The sequence below is a fragment of the Erinaceus europaeus genome, chromosome 20 (assembly GCF_950295315.1).
Source record: "Erinaceus europaeus chromosome 20, mEriEur2.1, whole genome shotgun sequence".
In the NCBI taxonomy this organism is placed as follows: Eukaryota; Metazoa; Chordata; class Mammalia; order Eulipotyphla; family Erinaceidae; genus Erinaceus; species Erinaceus europaeus.
Genome location: NC_080181.1, coordinates 41433216 through 41455474, shown reverse-complemented (window position 1 = coordinate 41455474; position 22259 = coordinate 41433216). Strand labels below are relative to the sequence as shown.

General features: G+C 32.2%; 1 long non-coding RNA gene and 2 other non-coding genes across 7 annotated transcripts; all 3 read left to right on the top strand.

Moving 5' to 3' along the window:
- The first annotated feature begins 5682 nt into the window (after window positions 1–5682).
- On the top strand, window positions 5683–20771 carry LOC132534850 (uncharacterized). 5 transcript variants are annotated; one of them, XR_009546562.1, is made up of 5 exons: window positions 5683–6664; window positions 17989–18115; window positions 19190–19358; window positions 19930–20114; window positions 20494–20771. It is a non-coding gene; the product is annotated as an uncharacterized LOC132534850 (long non-coding RNA). The 5 variants fall into 5 exon arrangements; XR_009546564.1 differs by lacking the exon at window positions 5683–6664 and adding an exon at window positions 19459–19535 and having other exon boundaries at window positions 14773–18115; XR_009546565.1 differs by lacking the exon at window positions 17989–18115 and having other exon boundaries at window positions 5797–6664.
- LOC132535178 (small nucleolar RNA SNORD107) lies at window positions 6236–6309 on the top strand. Its single transcript, XR_009546956.1, has one exon. It is a non-coding gene; the product is annotated as a small nucleolar RNA SNORD107 (small nucleolar RNA).
- Window positions 9180–9246, top strand: LOC132535172 (small nucleolar RNA SNORD64). Its single transcript, XR_009546953.1, has one exon. It is a non-coding gene; the product is annotated as a small nucleolar RNA SNORD64 (small nucleolar RNA).
- Window positions 20772–22259: the final 1488 nt, after the last annotated feature.

Genomic DNA, 22259 nt, shown 5'->3' with positions numbered 1-22259 from the left:
CTGATCTGAGTACTGGGAACCTGGGTGGCTGCATGTTTTATATAATAAATTATATTCCTTAATATCTTGATATTTAATTACGATTGTGCCCAAGTGTACCACATATAGTGTGTCATATTGGAAATACTCTGGTACATACATGGTCTCAGTTAAAGCCATCTAGTTCAAGATGGTTATGTAACAGTGAAAACTTAAACAAGAAAGGAGTAAGTTTTTAGAAGTTACTGTTCAAATTTCAGTTGAGCAATCACTTGATAATATAGTGACTGTAGTAGCTGGCAGTAGTATATTACAACTGGATATAGGTACCCCCTCATCTTCAAATCCATAGACTCTGCTTAATATTTTTTACATGTTAGGACACAGAGTGGATGAGGAAATGGAGAGATAGATACCTGCAGACCTGTTTCACCACTCTGGTTCATCACTTGTGAATCAGACTCCCTACAGGTAAGAAGCAGGGCAATCTTTATAATAAGAGTTTTGTTTAAGTCATATTGATGGTATTCTTTCAAGTAATTGTATTCTAAGAGGGACCTTTAATGTGACTATGATTGTACTTACAGAGTACTATTACCAAGTCTATGTTGGCTTAATTTAGATGTCACCCCCCTTCTTTTTTTCAGTTTGTCCTTGCAAATTTCCAGATAATATACTTTTTTTTCCATCTTTAGGGGAGATAGTCTTTCTCTTACAGTGGTGGGTAATGTCAAACCCACAGGAACTTGAAATTATTGAACCTGACAATAACAAGGCAAGCTCAGGAAAGGCCCCCGGGATTTCTTTTCATAGCAACATTAAACCCTAATTTTTAAGTTGGTAGTTTTGTGTAAACCATAAATGATGATATAAATACCCAAATGGCCTGATCAAAAAAAAAAAACTTACACACCATCTTGAAACAGAATAAATGGAATTTATGCATTGATATGCTCTAAAAATTGAAGCTTTTTGTCTTATATTTCACCCTATTATCTGGACCAAATTCTAATTAATTATTGTACATTTTTTTTCTTTTTAGAAGGATAACATTTCTTGCATAAGTCTGCTGATAGGTATGATCATTAGATTTTTTCATAAGTGACTATATAGCATATTTGAAGAAAGCAATTTCCTTAACTAATGATAGCCTCCCTTTTGCAAATGAAAGATAAGTAGCAACAACCTTAGAATCTGTAAGATTTTTTTTATAATGGAAATTACTGAAAATACTATTTTCTAGAAGTACAATGAATTTTATTTTGGGTGGTGGCTAATGGTTTACAGTTGTTTTCAGAGATGAATACATTTTCTCATCTCCTTATGACTAGTGTCTGCAAAACATTTTCACCCACATCTTTGGATGTTTTCCCACTGTCATCTACCAGGACTCTCATGCCCCCTTCCCTGGAGTCCTTTTTTGCATTGGTGCAATACACAAACCTGATTCAAATTTTATGCTGTCTTTTTTAAAGACTCACAGCAGATACAGTTGTTGTTATGTGTAAAATGTATCATTTTTCTGCAAAACACCCTCACTCCAGCCTATTTTCTTTTCCACCATCATACAACACAACCTGAAAGCTTAACCCCTTGCTCCAGAATCATTTACTTTGGGGCAGTATACCAAACCCAGTCCAAATTCTACTTCAAGATAGTTCATGTTTACTTTCACAGTCTCATCTGGTGTTTTCATTTCTGATAATACTTTTGGGGGGGGTTAAAATTCTTTATTTAATAATTTATTGGATGCAGACAGCAAGAAGTTGAGAGGGAATTAGATGATAGAGAAAGGAAAGAGAGATGCCTGCAGTGCTGCTTTACCGTTTCCAAAGCTTTCCCCCGCAGGTGGGGATTCTGATAATATTCCTACCAAAGTCTTTCCTCTTGTGATTATTTCATTTATTAATGCTTGAATGTTTTTACATTTGTATTGTTGGCTTTTTTTAATTTATATTTTATTTAAGAAAGGATAAATTAACAAAACCATAGGATAGGAGGGGTACAACTCCGCACAATTCCCACCACCCAATCTCCATATCCCATCCCCTCCCCTGATAGCTTTCCCATTCTCTATCCCTCTGGTATCAGGGTCGTTGTGGGTTGCAGAAGTTGGCTTTTTTTTTTCACTGCTGCAGATTTTGTGGGGGGTTTTTGACTGAATGCTTTATTTTGTGTCCTGGGTGTTTACATGTGCTTAAAACTCTGCGGGTGTGTAGAATAATTGCAGTTGAGTCTCAGGAAAGAGCTTTGCTTTAATTGAGGTGAAGATAGGGTACACCAGAGTTCTTCTACAGAGATAAGAAAGTTCCAGCAATTGAACAGTATAACCCAATCCACATATTTCTTTGACAGCAATGTACCAGTCAGGTGGGGTTCAAGAGCAATAGTTTAAGCGCAATAGTTTAAGAGCAATAGTTGTGGTATAGCTTCAATAGGTTCCACTGTAACTTTTGACCGCTTCAGTATGTAGGTAATAGTTGTGGATGCCTTTCTTTTTTTGGGGGGCAGACTCCCTTGTAGAACAGTGGTTGATATCAAATTCCTAGACTAGTCAAGAAAGAAACTGTGATTCCCTTTAGGGTCAGAAGCCCTTACAATATATATTGCTGATAGGTATGGTGTAAGCTGGTCTCTGATCTCTTGGTTCCAGAAGTTTGGGGAGCTATATTTTTTTTAATCTTTTTTTTTCTTTAGATGACTTTATAACCATCTTCAGATGGATGTTTGGAGTCAGACAGAGGTGGGTTTTAGTACTGGCTCAGCCACTTAGAAGCTATGTAATCTTTTTTTTTTTAAAGATTTTATTTATTTATGAGAAAGATAGGAAGAGAGAAAGAACCAGACATCACTCTGGCACATGTGCTGCCGGGGATCGAACTTGGGACCTCATGTTTGAGAGTCCAAAGCTTTACCACTGCGCCACCTCCCAGACCAAAGAGCTGTATTTCTAATGGTGACACTCATGCCTCTGAAAAATGAGAGGTATATAAATCTGTTGGCTAACAATGTCTCATTCTTATACAGTCCACTTAAGTTCATAAAAGGGATGGGTGTCTAGTAAGTCTCTATTTGTGTGCTGAAGAATGAGTGGTTCAAGGGTAGCTCTGCCTGCTCTGAATCCAGCTACTTAACCCTGTAGGGGTCCTCTGGAATACAGAAGCCTTCCTGAATCTGAAGACTTAGCACTCACCTTTGTCCTGAATCCTTCTGAAATCAGGCCATATCTAGGCTTGGGGATGGGGTTGAAATAGAACACTCACCACACGCCATTGTCCCTTTTGCTGTTCATACACATATCACAAGTTTTCTATGTGACTTTTTCCCCTTTTGTTTTATTTTATCTTACTCTATTTATTTTATTGGGATTAATGGTTTATAATTGACAGTAAAATACAGTAGTTTGTACCTGTGTAGTATTTCTCAGTTTTCCACATAATGATTCAACCCCCACTAGGTCTTCTTCCTATCATGTTCCAGGACATGAGCCCTTCACCCACCACTTCAGTCATTTACTTTGGTGTGCAATACATCAACTCCAGACCAAGTTCTGATTTGTGTTATCCCTGCTGATACTATTTTTCAACATCTATGAGTGAGATCATCGCATACTCATCCTTTTGTCTGACTTGTCACACTTAACATGATTCCTTCAAGCCTCCTACAAGATGTGAAGAAAGTGGATTCACCATTTTTAATAGCTGAGTAGTATTCTATTGTATATATAGACCAAGATTACTCAGCCACTCACATGTTTGACACCAGGGTTATTTCCAGGTTTTGGCTATCATAAATTGTGTTACTATGAACATAGGTGAACAAGTCACTTTGGATATATGTGATTGTTTCCTTAGGATATATCCTAAAGTGCAGTCTAGTGGAGGCCCATTTCCAGCCTTCTGAGAATTCACTGGATTGTTCTCCACGGGGTTTGGACCAATTTGCATTCCCAACAGCAGTGCAAGAAGGTTCCTTTGTTATCGAAAGCCACTCATTCAGAGATGCCAGGATCTGAACAGAGTTAGCTTACAGTTGAAAAGAGTTAGCCTGTAATTATCTCCATGCAGCCATCTTGGTACTGCCTTCTTTTTTTTTTTTTTTTTTTTTACCAGAGCACTTTTTCAACTCTGGCTTATGGTGGTGTGTGGGATTAGACCTGGGACCTTGGAGCGTCATGCATGAGTGTCTGATTGCATAACAATTTTGCTGTCTACACTCAGGCCCTATTTGGTTTCTATAAAAAAATATATATACTACAACAATAAAACAGCAAGGGCAACAAAAGTGAATAAATAAATATTAAAAATTAAAAAAAAAACATTATCATGCATACATGAGAATGTAGTTTAGGAACAGTAGGCATTGGATATAAGCTAAATGTGCTTTTTTTCCTTCCAGTTTACCAGCTTAAAGTTCTACATGTTAACACCAAAGTTCAAATATGTAATTTTTTAATATATGTAATGTTTATTCATAAATTGGAGTAAGCTTGTGTGTCATCTGAAACACCATTGGACAATAACTGTTTTCCTTTTCATAATTAATTATAACTAAATATGTCTTATACAGATCTTCCTCTATTCATGATGAGATTATATCCGGATAACTTATTAGTACTGATGTGGAAATAACTACTTGCTTACAGTGACCCACAATTATAGGGAACTAATCATAATATGATTTCATTCTTGCCATTTTCTTTTTTTTTTTTTTTTAGTTTGTATTATCTCTATTTACTGGATAGAGACAGCTGGAAACCTGAAGGGAAGGGGAAGATAGACATGGAGAAAGGCAGAGACACCTGCAGCCCTGCTTCACGATGCGAGTGAAAACTGGGGACGTGAGCCCAATACTTGCACATTGCAACATTTACACGCATCCAGGTGTGCTACCACCCAGTCTCCTTATTTGTCCTTTTTCTTAGATGCTAGTTACAAATTTGAATAACATTAAGTGGTATTTATTACAGGTTTTCACAAGTCATCTGCAGAGGGTTTCATTGTGGTATGCAGATGTTTCTATTGAAATTCTGGAGTTCAGTTACCACAGCCTTTTATTTCTGGTTTCTATGTTGATATAAAAAACTTGACTTTCTTAAAACATGGCATGAGGTATCCTCCCTGCTTTTTTAAAAGTAATTGGCCTTTAATAATGCAGTCATACCACATTTAGGAGGTCTTGTATTTTTTTTTTTTTACAATATAATTGCTGTGAAACTGTTTTAAGAAGTACAGCGTGAATATTTGATCTTTATACTTTGGATATCTTTATACTTTTAAATAATTCCACAGAATAAGTAAAGATTCTATATACAGCTAGTAATATGCAGACTGGAGTTGGTATTTCACCATAGTAAAAGATGCTGTTGAGGAGTAGGATTCATGTCCTAGATCATGATGTCAGAGGGAGGGCCTAGTGGGTTTGAATTGTTATATAGGAAACTGGGAAATGTTATGCATGTACACACTACTGCATTTTACTGTCATGTAAACCATTAACCCTCCCTAATAAAGACATACAATTAAAATTAAAAAAAACTAGCATATGTAAAATGAGTAATATGCTTAAAAAGTTAGCAGTTTAGTGAGAATAAGCCCTATTATAATTATATAGTATTTTTGTTAAAATTGTCATGTAACCTTTTTTTCAAAATTCAGGAAGAAAAGATTAATACAGAGTTAATTGATTTTACTACTTAGTTTTAGCATCTACTATTTTATAGTAAAATAGCAAATTTTCCTTAGAAATACCAGGCTCTTTTTTTTTACTTATTTTTGCACTTTAATGTCCTTAAGACCTCCCCCCCCCTTTATTGGGGGGAATTAATGGTTTACAGTCAGCAGTAAAATACAATAATTGATAAATGTGTAAAGCTTCTCACTTTTCTACAAAACACTTTAACCTCCACCCAAGGTCATCCTCTGCCTTTATGTTTTAGGACCTGAACCCCACGTCGTTTACTTTGGTGCAATACAATAAGGACATTCTCTGTGTACATTAATGCTGATTATTTGATATTAATATATAAAATCATATATGTATTAGATTATTTTTGGAATGGAACCTTTTCAGTCTCATATTATCCCTTTTTTGCCCACTTAGTGAATGGCTATGAAAGGAAGAATTTGGCCACTGAATTGTCAGTGAACCAATAGTGCTGCAGCGAAACTGAATTAACTGCATTTAGGACAAACAAAACACTTAAGGTAAGATTATCTTGTGAAGAAAAAAAAGTTTTTTACCCAGGCCTTGGCTAGATTCATGATGACATTGGACCTTGTATGACTAAAATGACATCAAAATTTGAGCTTAGAATTATACTCTGAAATCCAGTCAATGTGCCTCACTAGACATTTTTTCTCCGTGGAAAATTATGTCAGTTCTGTGAACATAAATATTTTTTGATTTTGCAGAAATTCTGAACTAAGTATTTTCTTTTTTCCCCATTATACATATATGCATACATACATATATACATATATATATATATATATATGTGTGTGTGTGTGTGTGTGCATATATGCTGTTCAAACTAGAAAAGATGATGATCATTGGTCCCAGAGGAAATACACTTATGATAAAATGGATATAGAAGATAGGAAATGAGACAACTGCTACCTTCTGGATCAAACATTGAATAACGAACTTCTAAATGTCAAAGTGAAATCGATGTCCAGGAAGGAGGGTAACTAATATTTATGGAATATTTATTATAAATATGTGTGTGTTGAGTGCCTTCACATGTATGATATTAGTAGTTGAATAACACTTATTTTCTGATGTTTTGTTATATATATATATTTAATCAAAGGATATCATATGTGTGTATATATGTGATATATATTTATATATATATATATTATATAATCAGAGGGCATCAAGTCTGTGCCATAGTAGACATTTAATAAGTAGTAAAAAAATATGGGCAGTACCCTCAAAATTGTTCTAATGATTTAAAATTATTTACAATATACTCCTTATCTAATTGGGATGTCCTTCAATTTTACTATCTTATTCAACACTAAACTATTCTGTAACAATACCCAGTTGGACTGTTTCAGTGTTTAATAGGATATCTTATAGTCATGCTGTTTTGACATGAATTTCATCATTCATTTTAGGAGATAATGTTTAGTTTTTTAGGGGTCCAAATTATGGAAATAATAGTTTCTATTCAGAGGAGTCAAAATAAGATACTTAACTGAATAGTAGTATCTGAAATCTAGACCACATAGGGATATTTGTTTTAGGTGATGTTGCTAAATGGCTTGATGAATTTTTTTTTTTTTTTGTCTTCCATGGTTATTGCTGGGTTTGATGCCAGCACTAGAAATCCACTGCTATTGTCAGCCCCACCCTTTTTATTTGGATAGGACAGAAAGTTTGACAGGGTTGGGGGATATAAGATGAAGAAAGACACCTGTAGGCATGCTCCACCAATTATGAAGCCCCCTCTTCAGGTGGGGAGTTGGATGTTTGAAAACAGGACCTTGTGTGAGTCCTTGAACTCCCACAGTAAAAGATTTATTTTTAATCATTTTGAGTGGTTTACAATAGTTATTAATACATGGGTATAATTTCTCATCTCCCTCTATAGATAGCTCATCCATAATATAGTTCTATTACTACCATCCTGCAATAGGAACTCAACACTCTATCTAGCCCCTTTCTTTTTATATCCCTACACCTTTACTTTGCAGCAATATATCCCACCTATTCCAAGTTTCACACTGAATTTTCCCCTCTGTCCTTGTTTAAATTTCTCCTAGTCTATTTCTAGTGTTCCAAGGTACACCCAGACTATTTTCCCTAGGAGTTGAGACCCATTTAGATCCCTACCAATAGTGTAGAAGTTCTCCTTTCTCCCTTTCCAACGTTTTGTTTGTCTTTTTCTTCTTTTTTAAATTTTTTAAAAATTTATTTATATTGGATAGAGACAGAGAGAAATTGAGAGGATAGGAGAGGAGAGGAGAGACAGAGAAACCTGCAGCCCTACTTCACCACTTGTGATGCTTCCCCCTGCAGGTGGGGACCAGGGGCTTGAACCCAAGTCCTTGTGCACTGTAGTGTGTGCACTTCACCAGGTACGCCACCGCCTGGTCCCGTTTCTGTCTTTTTCTTAATCTATGACATTCTCAAAGGAGTTAAGCATTCTCTCATAGGAATATACATATATATATATATATTTTTTCCTCTGATAGGGATTTGAGCACTTTTTTCTCATACCTAACAGCCCTCTGCATCTCTTCTTTAGGAAATACTATTTTTTGTCTTGATGTTTCAATTTGTTGTTGGCTTTTTGTTGTTGAAGTCTAGTAAAGGACAGTTAAAGTGACACACATTAAAAGATGGTTTACAGTGGCAGTGATGCGACTCCAAGCTGACATTTTATTTTATTTTTTTAATTTTCTATTAGTGGTTTAATAATTATTAACAAGATCATAAGATAGCAGGGTTATAATTCTATACAGTTCCTGCTACCAGAGTTCTGTGTCCCATCTCCTTTATTGGAAACTTCCTTATTCTTTCTACCCCTAGGAGTATGGACCAAAATTCATTTTGGCATGTAGAATGTAGAAGGTCTGATTTCTATAATTGTTTCTCCACTGGACATAGACATTGTCAGTTCAGTCCATACTCCTAGCCTGGGTCCTTGCATAGTTTTGCCACTGCCATTTTACTTTTCAATCCACATCCACTTCTGAATTAATGCATTTGTTCTGGTGTAATAGGCTATTTTTTTCTTTCTTTTTTTCTGCCTCCAGAGGTACAACTGCCCCTGGTGCCTGCACTACGAATCCACTGCCCCTGGAGGCCATTTTTCCCCTTTTGTTGCCCTTGTTATTATTATTGTCACTGTTGGATAGGACAGAAAGAAATTAAGAGGAGGGAGACAGAGAAGGATGAAGACCCTTTTCACTGCTTGTGAAGCACCTCCCTGCAGTTGGGGTGCATGGACTCAAACTGGGATCCTTATGCTTTGTGCCATGTGCCCTTAACCCTCTTTGCTAATGCCTGACCCCTGGCTATTTTCTGTTTATGTACCCAAAAATCTCATTGTTAATCTAGCCACAGACGGATAAGAATCTTACTATTTTTTTAGTTGTGATTTTTTTGATATTGAGGTAAATATTCATTCTCTCATGCCTGGATATATCCAGTAAAGTTGTACTAGTCATTGAATAAATACTACCTTGGCTGGATTTATGATGAGCTATGTTTACTGAGCATGATGAAATGAAGCTTGATATGAGAACTCTGAGGTCCAGTACAAGTGTTAGTTCAAAGATTTTTGGGACACATAATTGCTTGAATGTATGTCCCTATGTTACCAATTTTATAAGTTATTTTTTCATATTAACATTGTAAAGAGCTGGAGATTTTTCAAATGAAACTAGGTTTCTAACTAGTGATGTTTTATTTTCAGCATCCTGTCTTTCCCCTCATTTTTATCTTATTTTCGAATTATATTCCAGATACATTTTTTGGCCTTTTCTCTAATTTTTTTAATTTGGTAAAAACTTAATAGTGATTACATTAAATCCATATAAGTCTCTGGGTGAAATAGTCATGTTTTTTGAGATAGTCGCTTTAATACACTGTATTAATCCAACCCATGAATAACTATTGTGTCTTTTTCTACAGTTAAGTGACTACTTAACATTACTTTTATTTTTTGTTTGAATCTTTGTTTTTTAATATTGATTTACAGAACTATAAGATAAAAATAGGGTTATAGTTCCATACCATTTTCACCACCAGAGGTCTGTATCCACAGCCCCTTCGTTGGAAACTGCGGTAGATATCCCAAAGTCACAGATATGGATTGACATTAACTATATATAATCTATTTAAGTATTTGTCCATTTTTTTCAGTCTTTTCTTCACATTTTTAGTCACACCTTCACCTGTTACTACTTCTGAGCATCCTTTACTCCCTCTTTCTCTGATAAAAGGAAGCCTGTATGAATCATGAATATATATTAAGAGTCCGTAAAGTTGTGGTCTGGGAGGTGGCACAGATTGTTTAGCATAAAGTCATTAGGGAAATTGGAAAGATGGTTGTTGTACATAGTAAATTTAATAAAGATTTATGTAACTTATCTTTAGTTATTGGATAGAGAGCCAAAAATTAGAGGGAAAGGAGAGATAAAAAGGGTAAGAAGAGATACATATGCAGCACTGCTTCATCATTTTCAAAGCATTCTCCTGGAGTCAAACTGGGGACTTTGCACACTGTAACATGTACTCAGCCAGGTGCACCATCACCTGGCCCCAGTATGTTTTTTTTTATTGAGTGACAAACAATTGAAATATGTCTTTCTCTGTTACTTTAATTATCCAGTTCTGTATTATAAGTATGTCATAAAGTGGCAATCACCATGAATTTCTAGGTATGATTTTTGAAAGTGTTTGGGGTAAGATATTCACATAAGGTATAATATGACGGTGATTTCTTTTGAGGCAATATTTAGTTATTTAAATCTAATTTTATAAAGGGAAAGATTTACTTTAATGCCTATGAATTAAATACAGCTAAGAAACCCAGAGCACCACTCCAGCATATGCATCATTGGGAATAAAACATGATCATCAGACATAAATTATCCTGTTCTTCAGTGACTGAATAGTGGCTCTAGTGTATTAAAAAGATGATTTTTTTTTTAGGAATAGTGTTAACTGGACTTGAGGCTTATATTTAGGCACTTTAGGATTGACTTTGTTACTCTTGAAGTTATGAAAGTGATGAATGCACCTAAATATAAGTCAGAGCCAATCAACATGCTGAGGAAATTATACAGACTTTTGAAACAAGACTGAGAAAATTGAAAGTGAAGATTTAAAAAATAACTTGAATCTTCATTAAATATACCAATGTTTTGTTACTGCTTTTCTCAAATTTCAATAGCAAGTAATGTAAAACACTGTTTTCTAAGTGTCTTATGTAGAAATATGTAATCCATTGAGCTTGACTGAATATGGTGCCTTTGAAGTGAGATACTGGGTAATTTTTTATTCAATGAATACAGTAAGGCTGTTAGTGATGTCAGAATATCAAAAGAATTGTCTCATCCTTCAATTAGCTAAAGTTTCAGAGAAGAAACATCATTCATCAAAACCTGTTTACTGAATGATCATTTTTCCCCTAAAATTTTATGTAAGATCTGGGATAAATTATATATATGAAGATACTGACATTTTCTGTTTTTTCTTTCTTTTTTTAAATTTATTTTTTATTTAAGAAAGGATAAATTAACAAAACCGTAGGGTAGGAGGGGTACAACTCCACACAATTCCCATCACCCAATCTCCATATCCCATCCCTTTATGAAGAAAACCAAATACCCATCATTGACCAGAGGTAGGGAGTCCATGTTGGTTTACTGTATTCTCTGAAAGGTCTACCTTAATGAATGATCAGCAGTTAATGATAGTAAATGCTGAGTGAATATTCTATATTTTAACTAGTGTATTGTCACAGTTATTGGTAGGACAAATGAACAGTAGGTTTAAATTTTTTCCATCTATTTCCATCTTTTTTGTTCATGAATATGTCAAATTTATATTTGGGTTTTAAGGAGAAAGGAAAGGTTTCTCTTTGGTTTTTATTTTTATTTTGTGGTATCACTTCAGACCAGCTCACTGGAGAATGAATCTTCTTTATACAAAATACATGTATCTCAGTTTACATGATACTGGGTAGCAAAGAACTAAGCAATATAGAAATTTGTGGCAATATTGGTTTGTTCGTATTATGATGACAATATTGGTTTTTCTCTTACATTTGTAAGCAATGTAGATAAAACTCATGTAAAAAAGATTTTGAAATTTGCTTTTAAAACGATAAATTATATACATACATATATAATTTAAAGAAGAACCTAAAGAAACAGAACCATCTCAAGTTCATTTATAAATGCCCCTTAATTGGGTTATAATTTTCCATTTTAAAGAGATATTAGACACTCATGCTAACTCGGAATGATTATCATTTATGGACATACTTGGAACCTAAGAATGGTGAAGAATTTAAAAGCAGAAAATTTATTGCTTAAAAGGTACCACTTCATTTAACATCCCTAGATATAAATTTGAAGTCTTTTTTTAATTCATTCATCTGGATGATATTCAAGAATCGCATCAGAACTTTTCATAGTTTTGGAATTTCTGTGTCTGGAGTAAATAGTAATCAAAGAAGAAAAGACTGTAAACTGATAATTTATATAGTATAGTATATTTTGCTACTATCAACAGAATATTCAACTATGACATTCAAAGATCTTTGACAGGATAGAGTGCTGCCAACCTACTTGGAACTTGTCAACCCCCATTACATCAATATACAGAGTATCTAAAAATATGTCTATAACTTGAGTTGCTCCCTCTACAGTGAGAAAGTTGATTTCCAGTTCTGATGGAATATATTGTGAACTCTTAGTTTCATACTGCTATGGAAATACAAAACCAAATGAAGACTTAAGGAATTTTTGGCCAGAGCTATCCTATACAACCAGTATTTACATAATCTACTTTTTCTCCATTTGCCTCATACAAAACAATGTGGATATTATATCTCTGATTCCAGATTGCTACCAAAAAATGGAGGTATATGAAACTATCTACTTTTTTTTTTTTACAAGAGCACTTCTGGCTTCTGGTGGTGTAGGGATTGAACCTGTGACTTTGGAGCCTCAGGCATGATAATTTCTTTGCAGAACCATTATGCTGCCCGCCCCCCCCCAAGCATACTAGCTAGTAAGACATATTTATGACATTTCATACATATGTATTAAGATTTCTTGGAATTAATTTTTTGTACAGCTCTAGATATTGAGATCTACTGGACATTTATAGGTTATTAGTTTTCTTTTCATTATGAATACAGACTGAATGTTGATGGAGGCACTAAAATATAATGAAATAATAATATTATTATTAACATGAAATAATAATGTTATTTCCATTCAGTAAAAATAAGGCTCTAATTATTGTGTATTTTCTGAGGATATTATATAACTGTCAACTATAATTGGTCTGTGCTATCTTTAATGTATAAAAACATAATTTTGCTGCTAAAACATATAGATGGATATTTGTAATATTTTGATTGAAAGCCTGAGTAATTGGATTATTAATAATGTTTTAAGTTATGACTGTATGAACACTTGAAAGTTTGGCTTGAATGAATTTTTATTCCTTTGAATGATCATTTTGTTGCATGATGTACTTTGAACTATAGGCATGACTGATTACAGAGGAACACCTCTTATTTTATAATTTTCTTGGTTAATGAGAGAATTATCTAAATCACTGTTCAGAAACAAGAAATGATTTTAAGGGAAGAGTATTTCTTAGACTCTAGATTTTACTGCTTATTAATCTCTTTGGCATAAGCATCTATTTTATTTAAATCCACTTGTTTAACATTAAACAAGTGGATCTTCTTTCAAAATATTATAATTGTTAAATTGTCACTAGTAACTAATTAATCAAAATACATAGTTATTATGAAACATTTTGTTTTTATAACTAAAGCTATACAGTATTTTAAATTAATTTTTACTAAGAAGTTTTTCTTAATTTTACTTGCAAAAGATTTTAGGTCTACTTATTATGAGTCAACTTTTATGTTGTGGCATTTTAGAAAACAGAATTTTTAAAAAACATTGAATATTTTAATTTAGCAATAGATTTCTGTAATGGTTGTCATATTACATTTGCAAATGGGAAACTAGAAGGATATTGTGCTTTATAGTTGGTTATAGGATATCTACAGTGCTTTTTCTATGTAATTATATAAACTTTTCCCTAAAATCATTTTATTGAGGAAATAATGGTTTACAAGACAGTTGAATACATCTGTATTATTTATATATGCTCAATGATAGTTATGTGAACATCACTTATGCCACCCACCCAAGTCTTTCTTCATCATCATACACTGGGTTTCCTGGGCTGTGAAATTTAGAGTTTAATTACAAATATACATGAATATAGGTATATGAATATATCCATGTGTAGATAACAAAAGCTTTAATAATATTGTTGCCAAGTATTGCTTGCTTTATGTGCATTGGATTATATCTAGGGTTTATCTTCGAGTTTCATTATATCTCTGGAGTATTTTATAAGGTTGCTAGTATATAATAGGGTTGTATGGTTAAGATTTAAAAACAGGCATATATATTTTGTAAATACCCCATTGATAGAAAAATATGAAAACACTATTTTGGTGAATAGTGTTGTGTGGTTAAGATTTGAAAATACGCATATATATTTTTTAAATACCCCATTGGTAGAAAACTGAAAACACTATTTTGGTGAATTTGAATTCTTAGTGCATGTATATATATAATGTTTAAAGTAGATAGAATTTTAGTATCTATTTTTCATAAAGAAGATAATGCCACTTTAAGAAATATAGTTATTATTTTTATAACTTTTTCCTTGAAATGTTAAAGATGATTGCCAGATTATAGATATGATCAAATATGTATCTTTAGTAATTAAATTAAATTTCTATTTTTTTTTACTGAGTTCTGTCTAAGTATAAAAGTTGCTGTTTACATTTGTAAATATGTAACGTGTCCTTTCTGTTAATCATTCTTTTGAGTTTTGTAGTGAAGGTGAAATGTTTTGGTATATATTTTTAGATAGATGTTATAAACACCCTCTTCCTCAACACATTTTCTCTCGACAAAGACACACACACACATACACTCTGTAAATATACACTTTGATCTATGGATATAACATCTATTACTTTTCATATTTTATATTAATTCTTATATACAGTACATATGATAATGGCTATATTTTAAAAAACATACATTTTTCAGTACAAGCTTTTCTTTGCATTTTCAGTGACCTGCAAGGTTTATAGACAAAGATTTTTTTTATTCCTATTGCAATCATGCACTAGTTATGCTATAAGACTTAAATATTATGACTTTGCAAATTATCTTACTCAGTTAATGATGTATATAATTGTCTTTATTACATTTCATTTTTTTTTACATTTTAATTTTGTAAATACACAGAATTGTTCATAAGCTGAGACCTAGGGGGAACATTGATTTTTGAGATTATTCACTTTTGTGTACACTATATTAAATATTTGTATTAAAAACAATTTTAAGATTGCAAAGAAAATATTTGAGCTATAAATTTTGTTTACATTTAGTTATGCTTGGAGGAGATATAGTGATGTCTTTTTTCTCTTCTCTCTTTCTCCTTTATCCAGAATAGTGTTCATCTCTGACTGAATGAACTATGGGGGATTGAAACCAGGATTTTAGAAACTCAGGCATGAAAGTTGTTCTTTCTCCCCTAGTCATTGTTCTTTCTCCCCTAGTCATTTTTCCTCCTTTCTTTCTTACTTATTAATATATTTTTGTCATCTATGTTTTCAGATAAAGGCATTGACAGAGGGAAAGACACCACATCCTCAGAGTTTATCCCAGTGTAGTGGAACACAGCCACAAAATAGGGTCATGCACAAGTTTTATGTCATACTTAAATACATACTGATACACCCACAATAAATGTATAAAGTAATGTTATGTAATTAAACAGTTGGTATGTACATCTTACCATCACAGATAGTACCATTTACAATTTAGTGCTTTACAATTTTGTCTAGAAATTAGTTTCATTGCTACTCAGTTTAATAAAGGGGAAGTGAGATGTTTGAAAATACATCTACTTGTATCAAGTCTCACAAAGTTTAATTTTGTGAATATCTCATTGTAGATATTCTGGCATTATTATATCTTAAAAGTATCAAGCAATGAATAGGCCCTAAGATTTATACATTAATATAGTTAGGAGAAGAAATTGACAAATGTACACATACCCCATTTTCATATAGAAGTGGGGTATTCTATCAAGTATGCATTTTTATTACAAAATATAGCATGTAGAGTCATTGGTATTCATTTCTACCTTCCTTTTTTTCTTCCTTGTTCTTTTTGCTTGAATTTTAAAAAAAATATTTATTCCCTTTTGTTGCCACTGTTGTTTTATTGTTGTGGTTATTATTTTATTGGCGTTGTTAGATAGGACAGAGAAATGGGGAGGGGAAGACGGGGAGAGAAAGATAGACACCTACAGACTTGCTTCACAGCTCCTGAAGCAACTCTCCTCTAGGTGGAGGAAGTTGGGGGTTCAAACCAGGATCCTTACACAGATCCTTACTCTTTGCACCATTTGCGCTTAACCCGCTGTGCTACCACCCAACTCCCTTGCTTGAATTTTAAAGTTCAGGAAATAAATGATCTTGATTAAGCTTTTATACTACCTCTGGGAACTATGTGCAATTCTGTATGTGTTCCTTTTTTGCATGACAATGTTCAAGACAATTGTAAATAATGAGTAGATAGAAATTTAAAAGTTTTAACAGTTTTTCTAGATATAATATTTTCATTTTCTGTTATGAATTATTTTTATTGGAACTGTTTTAAGTATTGAAATTTGTATAATTAATTTTCTTGAATTACACATTTTGACAACTATTTGCATACTTACTTCTTTAGGAAAAAGGAGTAAGTTAAAGGAAATATATCCATTTTCCTATTTTCATTTAAAATTTAGCTATTAATGTAATGTGATGCTTTATTATGAGATTGATATGTTATCAGGTACTTTAATTCTTGTAAATAAGTTTTGTAAGAAATTTTATTCTCCCTTTCTCAATTAAACAGCTTTGTTTAATTGAATTGCACGACAACAAGCAAGACAAGCATATCATTTGACATGGATTTTTAACATATATGAACTTCACAAAGCATAGTCTTGTAGTATTTTGTTATAAAAATCACAAATTGTTTACTGTAGTTTGACTGTAATGGTTAAAATTGGACTCTTAAATCTATGTGACAGCTGATGTTTTGACAGTTGGTTTTGGGAATAGAGAAATATCTTCAGAAAAAATATTGTAACAAGTATATGGGTATTTTCATATATAACTAAAGGGATATATATTTTTGTATTTCAAAAGAATAATACTTAGTTATTTTAAATCAGGAATTTACATTACTAAGATAATCTGATTTTTCTATAGAAATTTACTCTGCAAAGTTTATATGTATAGTACAGATTTATACGAAATTCATATAATTGGTGTTATGGATTTAATTTTCAAGTAATACTTTATATTAAAAATTTATATTACTATTTTAATTTCAAATTTATGGGAATAGTATTTTCATACTAATATGAAAACATACCTTTCCTTATCACATTGTAAAATGAATTATTTTTGTAGATTGTATAGTTTTCGATTCTGAGATATTATATATTTTATCAGAAGAAACTTGCATGATTTTTAATATTCTACTGCGGGATTTAAATTTTTCTAATAACTTAGGTCATGATGTAACAATACACTTTTTCAATTTTATAAGAATTTCTTTGCATGTTAATAGTTGGCTATAATATCTCAGTATGTGAATGCATGTCAATTATGATTCTAATTTATAATCAATTATTCCTGAACATATTATAAACACAAAAATATGCTGGTAGACAACAGTGGTATAATTTTATTTGAAATTTTATCATTTTGAACAGTTGTAGAGGTATGAGCATAGACTTTTTTTCCTCTGTTAATGGTTATTATTAATATTATCTTAGTCATGATATAGAATTTTAAAAGTACTCAATTTTTATGATAGTGACTATTTTTATACTTTACAGTTTATGTACATGTGCAACTGAAATACTAAAATTTGTATATCTTTACATTGCTACTTGACAATCTAAGACAAGTATCTAAAAGTATAGAAAATTAGTATAAAAAGGGTTTAGAAGAATACTATAATCTTTGAAAATACTATTTAGTGAAATTAGAATCACAAACTGAATCTGCTTTCTGCATTTAAAATTTCAAAACTTGAAAAATGAATGTTTTGACAATTTTTAAGAGACAACTGATTTGTGCCTGTCTTCATCAAACTTGCCTATTCACATCTTGGAAATTATGGGTTGTTTCTAACACTGTTTTTCTAGTGTTCATTTAAAATTGTTCTTAAGTGGTGATCACGAAGAACATGTTATTTAGAAAGTAGAGCAGCAGAAAGGCTTACCAGTGAACCAAATACTGGACTTCAAGGAATGAAGAGACATGTTATTGAAGGTATGTTACTAAACAGTTATATTTGAATTTACAGTTAGATTTTTAATGAAAATAGTCATAGATGCATTCTTTCAATAGCATATGTGTTTGCCAGAGAATGAAATGGTATATTTCTGTTAACTTATTCTATTGCAGTCTTAATGTAGCTCTGTAATTTGATGGTTACTCTTTATTTGGATTGATTTAGATTTTATTTAATGACTTTCTCATTGGGCTCTCGGGAAAGTCTTGACATATTCTTTGCAAAAATGTGTTCTGACTTTTTAGACAACCTAATATTACAGAAAAAAAAAACTAGAAGTATAGTGGAAGAATTACTGTTATTCTGTCATTTTTGACACTGTGGCTCAAAATCTGGGCCTCACAGTCCTGAGATTTATACAATTCAATATGTTAGGTAAATTTTAAGTAAATACCCTTTTTTTTTAGATTTTAAAAATAGCACAAATGACCAGGTTGAATTCATATAATACAGTGTGCAGGGATTTGGGCTTAAGCCCCCAGTCCCCACCTGCAGAGTGAGGGATTCAGGTATGGTGAAGCAGTGCTGGAGATATGTCTACTTTTCTAGCTCCTTCTTACCTCTCAATTTTTCCCTTTCTCCAAAATAGAGATAATATTTGAGAAATGGCACAATATTTATTTTTATTCGTGATTAAAAGGTTTAGAAAAAGTTAAAATCCCATTAAGCAGTCAATTCGCAATTTTATGTTAACTTAAATGGTTTCTTTTTGATATCTAGATGGCTATGTTTATATTTCTCAGGTGAACTGGAATTATTTCTACAGATAACCCAAGGACAATTGAAATTACCAGGGTGGTCCGGGAGATGGCTGTGATAGGGCTTTGGACTCTCAAGCATGAGGTCCCGAGTTTGATCCCTAGTCCCTAGTAGCACATGTGCCAGAGCTGCAGCTGTACAGTTTTTTTTTTTTTTTTTTGGTTTTTGCATCTTCTGACAATAGTGTTTCTATCAAATTCTTCATGATAGCAGTTAGCAAATAGGTTTTCTTTATTTTTTTATCTCTTAAGTTTTAATTACTTGGTGATTGTTTAAAATATCTTTATTTTCAGGCATAGAACAAAATTATATTGTATTAATATGTGACTGTGATAAATTTGCCAATACCCATACTGGAGAAAAGGAAAAAAATCCATTTTGGGAAGTCTAAGAGAGCAAACTTCATGAACACTACCTGTTATTATTGTCAAAGCTGACTAAAGTTAAAATGCTTTAAGTAGAGTAAGTGGATTTTTATTAATAAAACCGTTTATTTTATAGTGAATATAACTCCCTAGAATTTTTTGACTCATCTTTACATACCAACATTTCCCTTTGGAAGGTTCCTTTATTATCTGCTCACCAGAGTGAATGCTGAACAATCCATTAAATATTCTTAATGCCACTGCATATTATGAGGTAAGTAATCTTGAAACTGGATTTATAAATACTTTGTTCTTACAGAAGACTTCTATGGGGATAATTAATTTTGATGGACAACTGGAATAACACCTTATGAACAAAGTCTTTCCCTGAAGTCCAATATGCCTTCTATATTATTCACAAAATTAGTATTTTTCTTCATCAACTGACTAAAACTTCAAATTACATTTGAATTTTCAGTTCAATATATTCAAGACAGATTTATGGAAATATGTAGAAATTCTGTCACTTAGAGTTTTACAAGTGATTACTTACTGTTATAATATTCCAAAAATAATTTTAATCCATGTGTTTTTTTCTTAATAAAATGGTTATTAACTTTTACTGATGAGCTTTTAAATTCTTTCTATTTGTTCTGCTCTTTCTTTAGGTGACAGCTGCATAGGGAACTGATGCTCTTCCATCTCTTTAACCGTCACAAAACTAAGTGATTATCTTCATAAAGCATACAGATACCTCTTTCAAGTGTTGACCCATGGATACGATATACATATGAGGAAAATTGGTATGAGGAAGATCATGCATCAATCAGCTGTCATTCGAAAGACCAGGCATGTGAATTGTTTTCATAGTTGCCACTCCACTGCACAAAATCTTAATTTTAGTCAGATTGTTATACAAAGAAACCCTGGAATTCAGAGTAATTTTAGATGGGATCATTAGAATTATCTCTAATGTTTTTCCTAGATTTGTGCACATCCTCATGGGATGTGCTGATTAATAAATCAGTTTATGAATAGTTACTATGTTGTCATTTTAGCTATATCTTTTCTGTATAGTACACAAACTTGAAATTTTCATTAATATCTTTTTGAAAAATTAGTGAAATAGTAGTATTGCAAGAAGTAAGCTACCAATTTGTCTTCTGTTGAGGTGGTCTTTATAATTTTGTCCCTACAATCTTTTAAAACAATATTTCCTTATGATTATACAGGTGTCAGACATTTCAGTCTTTGGCATTGTGGAGTTCCAAGGAGATCATCGTCTTCATATCTGAACATGTTACCTGTCATACATTTATTTTATTTTTTAATTTGGATATTAGTTGTCTTATCACTGTATTCCAACAGTTCATTTATGATTAAGAAGTTTAATCATTCCTAATGCAATACAAAAAGAATGTTATGCTCCTGCCATTAGTTTCCTGTGGTGTTTGATTTCTGTTTGTATAAATGTTGCATATTGAAATACAGTATCTTTTATGCATTTTGAGTTTTGTGTTTTTTTATACATGTTCACATCAGTATTAAACACCTTTTTTCTGCATTTCATCATTTATTTCTGCTTTGTTAATCTTTACTATCATCTAAGGTATTGCATATTAAAATACACACTATTATTTAATCATTTAGCTTTTGTAACATTATGTCAAAACTTCCACATAGAGTAGAGTGCACTTTATTGGCTATTGTGTATTGACAACTTCAAAAATAATAATGGTTTTAGAAACATATATTGAATAGAGTTCTATCTCATTTGTCTTCTTTTTCAGAAAATATCCCTGACTGTAGACACATTTTTCTCTCAATTGATGGTTTAAATTATTTTGCAAGTTGAGAAAAATGCACTCTTAATTTCACATACACCAAATTTAATATTAATTAGAGAATAGATCTCTTTAGAATTGCATCTACCTTTCCTACTACAAGGTATGTCTTTCTTTAGTAAAATTATTATATCTGGAGATTTATGTATGTTTTCTAATTATCCCAAGGAATTTTATTCTTCTTTTATCTTAGTAATGAGTATAAGGAATGTAGTATATTTTATATTTGACATAGGAAGTCGTGCTCTTTTTTTCTTAAAAAGATTTCATTGAAATTCCAAAATTTGGATTTAATGATGGATAGGTAACTCCACAATACATGGAAACTGGTTTAAGTATTTCTCTGTTACACCAAATTTGAAAGTACAATTTGAAAAAAAAAAAATATATATATATATATCCCATATGCTACTAAAGGTAACACTTCTGTTTTTGACTTTTTTATCCATGAGAAAGAAAGATAGGCAGATAAAGAACCAGACATCATTCTGGTACATGTTCTGCCGGGGATTGAACTCAGAACCTCATAGTTGAGAGTACAGTTCTTTATCCACTGTGCCACATCCATACCACAAATTTTTGACTTTTTAATTATTTTCAGAACTACTAGCAAAGGAAAACACATTTTTACTAAAATGTACAGACAGCATCAATTATTATTACAGCTAGCATCAATTATTGAAGTATTACAGTTAATTGATGTTTTGTTCCATGTTGCAATGAGGCATAGTTGTAATTATTTTTAATCTTTTAACATTTAAAAAGACTTGAGGCAGGGAGGTGATACACATAATTAAGCACACAAGTTAACATGTGAAAATACCTGAGTATTGAACACCCCTGCTCCCCATCTACCAGGGAATAGGTGACTTCACAAGAGGTGAAGCAAGTACTGCAGGTGTCTCTTACTATAAAATAATTAAGTTTATGAGTGGTAGTAATTTCCAATGATTTTTAAAAACTAAATTTGCTATTTGAGATAGATTAGTGTTTTGAACACTTGAGATGATAAAATAAGTGCATTATAATTCTAATTGTAAAGTCATTTTCTTGACCTTAAAGTTTTGAATACACAGTTATTTGAACAGGAAACCTGTAAGAATAGTTAGGACTCATTGTATAGGCTATGAATGAGGTATATCTCCAGTACCAAC